Source organism: Nycticebus coucang, chromosome 3 (genome assembly GCF_027406575.1).
Source record: "Nycticebus coucang isolate mNycCou1 chromosome 3, mNycCou1.pri, whole genome shotgun sequence".
Lineage (NCBI taxonomy): Eukaryota > Metazoa > Chordata > Mammalia > Primates > Lorisidae > Nycticebus > Nycticebus coucang.
This window is the reverse complement of record NC_069782.1, coordinates 55,399,416-55,402,952: the sequence shown is the minus strand read 5'-3', so window position 1 is coordinate 55,402,952 and position 3,537 is coordinate 55,399,416. Positions and strand designations below refer to the sequence as shown.

The window sequence follows — 3,537 nt, the reverse complement described above, 5'->3', positions numbered from 1 at the left end:
CATTCTCCAAAATTGATCATATCCTGGGACACAAAACAAACATCAACAGAATCAAAAGAATTGAAATTTTACCTTGTATCTTTTCAGACCATAAGGCACTAAAGGTGGAACTCAACTCTAACAAAAATGCTTGACCCCACTCAAAGGCATGGAAATTAAACAATCTTCTGTTGAATAACAGATGGGTGCAGGAAGAAATAAAACAGGAAATCATTAACTTCCTTGAGCATAACAACAATGAAGACACAAGCTACCAAAACCTGTGGGATACTGCAAAAGCAGTTTTGAGAGGAAAATTCATTGCTTTAGATGCCTACATTAAAAAACAGAAAGAAAGAACATCAACAATCTCACAAGAGATCTTATGGAATTGGAAAAAGAAGAACAATCTAAGCCTAAACTCAGTAGAGGAAAAGAAATATCCGAAATCAAATCAGAGATCAATAAAATTGAAAACAAAAGAATCATTCAGAAAATTAATGAAACAAGGAGTTGGTTTTTTGAAAAAATAAATAAAATAGATAAACCATTGGCCAGACTAACTAGAAATAGAAAAGTAAAATCTCTAGTAACCTCCATCAGAAACGATAAAGGGGAAATAACAACTGATCCCACAGAGATACAAGAGATCATCTCTGAATACTACCAGAAACTCTATGCCCAGAAATTTGACAATGTGAAGGAAATGGATCAATATTTGGAATCACACCCTCTCCCTAGACTTAGCCAGGAAGAAATAGACCTCCTGAACAGACCAATTTCAAGCACTGAGATCAAAGAAACAATAAAAAAGCTTCCTACTAAAAAATGCCCTGGTCCAGTTGGCTTCACTCCAGAATTCTATCAAACCTTCAAGGAAGAGCTTATTCCTGTACTGCAGAAATTATTCCAAAAAACTGAGGAAGAAGGAATCTTCCCCAACACATTCTATGAAGCAAACATCACCCTGATACCAAAACCAGGAAAAGACCTAAACAAAAAGGAGAATTTCAGACCAATCTCCATCATGAATATAGATGCAAAAATTCTCAACAAAATGCTAGCCAATAGATTACAGCTTATCATCAAAAAAGTCATTCATCATGATCAAGTAGGCTTCATCCCAGGGATGCAAGGCTGGTTTAGCATACGCAAGTCCATAAACGTTATCCACCATATTAACAGAGGCAAAAATAAAAATCATATGATCCTCTCAATAGATGCAGAAAAAGCATTTGATAAAATCCAGCATCCTTTTCTAATTAGAACACTGAAGAGTATAGGCATAGGTGGCACATCTCTAAAACTGATTGAAGCTATCTATGACAAACCCACAGCCAATATTTTACTGAATGGAGTAAAACTGAAAGCTTTTCCTCTTAGAACTGGAACCAGACAAGGTTGTCCTCTGTCACCTTTACTATTCAACATAGTGCTGGAAGTTCTAGCCAATACAATTAGGCAAGACAAGGAAATAAAGGGAATCCAAATGGGAGCAGAGGAGGTCAAACTCTCCCTCTTTGCTGACGACATGATCTTATACTTAGAGAACCCCAGAGACTCAACCACAAGACTCCTAGAAGTCATCAAAAAATACAGTAATGTTTCAGGATATAAAATCAATGTCCACAAGTCAGTTGCCTTTGTATACACCAATAACAGTCAAGATGAGAAGCTAATTAAGGACACAACTCCCTTCACCATAGTTTCAAAGAAAATGAAATACCTAGGAATATACCTAACGAAGGAGGTGAAGGACCTGTATAAAGAAAACTATGAACTCCTCAGAAAGGAAATAGCAGAGGATATTAACAAATGGAAGAACATACCATGCTCATGGATGGGAAGAATCAACATTGTTCAAATGTCTGTACTTCCCAAAGCAATCTACCTATTCAATGCCATTCCTATCAAAGTACCTACATCATACTTTCAAGATTTGGAAAAAATGATTCTGCGTTTTGTATGGAACCGGAAAAAACCCCGTATAGCTAAGGCAGTTCTCTGTAACAAAAATAAAGCTGGGGGCATCAGCATACCAGATTTTAGTCTGTACTACAAAGCCATAGTGCTCAAGACAGCATGGTACTGGCACAAAAACAGAGACATAGACACTTGGAATCGAATTGAACATCAAGAAATGAAACTAACATCTTACAACCACCTAATCTTCGATAAACCAAACAAGAACTTACCTTGGGGGAAAGACTCCCTATTCAATAAATGGTGTTGGGAGAACTGGATGTCTACATGTAAAAGACTGAAACTGGACCCACACCTTTCCCCACTCACAAAAATTGATTCAAGATGGATAAAGGACTTAAATTTAAGGCATGAAACAATAAAAATCCTCAAAGAAAGCATAGGAAAAACACTGGAAGATATTGGCCTGGGGGAAGACTTCATGAAGAAGATTGCCATGGCAATTGCAACAACAACAAAAATAAACAAATGGGACTTCATTAAACTGAAAAGCTTCTGTACAGCTAAGGAGACAATAACCAAAGCAAAGAGACAACCCACACAATGGGAAAGGATATTTGCATATTTTCAATCAGACAAAAGCTTGCTAACCAGGATCTATAGAGAACTCAAATTAATCCACATGAAAAAAGCCAACAATCCCTTATATCAATGGGCAAGAGACATGAATAGAACTTTCTCTAAAGATGACAGACGAATGGGTAACAAACACATGAAAAAATGTTCATCATCTCTATATATTAGAGAAATGCAAATCAAAACAACCCTGAGATATCATCTAACCCCAGTGAGAATGGCCCACATCACAAAATCTCAAAACTGCAGATGCTGGCGTGGATGTGGAAAGAAGGGAACACTTTTACACTGCTGGTGGGACTGCAAACTAGTACAACCTTTCTGGAAGGAAGTATGGAGAAACCTCAAAGCACGCAAGCTAGACCTCCCATTTGATCCTGCAATCCCATTACTGGGCATCTACCCAGAAGGAAAAAAATCCTTTTATCATAAGGACACTTGTACTAGACTGTTTATTGCAGCTCAATTTATAATCGCCAAAATGTGGAAACAGCCTAAATGCCCACCAACCCAGGAATGGATTAACAAGCTGTGGTGTATGTATATCATGGAATACTATTCAGCCATTAAAAAAAATGGAGACTTTACATCCTTCGTATTAACCTGGATGGAAGTGGAAGACATTATTCTTAGTAAAGCATCACAAGAATGGAGAAGCATGAATCCTATGTACTCAATCTTGATATGAGGACAATTAATGACAATTAAGGTTATGGGGGGGGAGGCAGAAAGAGGGATGGATGGAGGGGGGTGGGGCCTTAGTGTGTGTCACACTTTATGGGGGCAAGATATGATTGCAAGAGGGACTTTACCTAACAATTGCAATCAGTGTAACTGGCTTATTGTACCCTCAATGAATCCCCAACAATAAAAAAAAAAAAAAAAAAAGAAAGTGCTTGCTTAGGCAACACATATACTAAAATTGGAACGATACAGAGAAGATTAGCATGGCCCCTGCCCAAGGATGACACGCAAATTCGTGAAGCATCCCATATTTAA

At 37.6% G+C, this 3,537-nt stretch overlaps 1 non-coding gene across 1 annotated transcript; it reads left to right on the top strand.

Moving 5' to 3' along the window:
• The first annotated feature begins 3,430 nt into the window (after positions 1-3,430).
• On the top strand, positions 3,431-3,537 carry LOC128582712 (U6 spliceosomal RNA). The gene has a single exon (XR_008379159.1). It is a non-coding gene; the product is annotated as a U6 spliceosomal RNA (small nuclear RNA).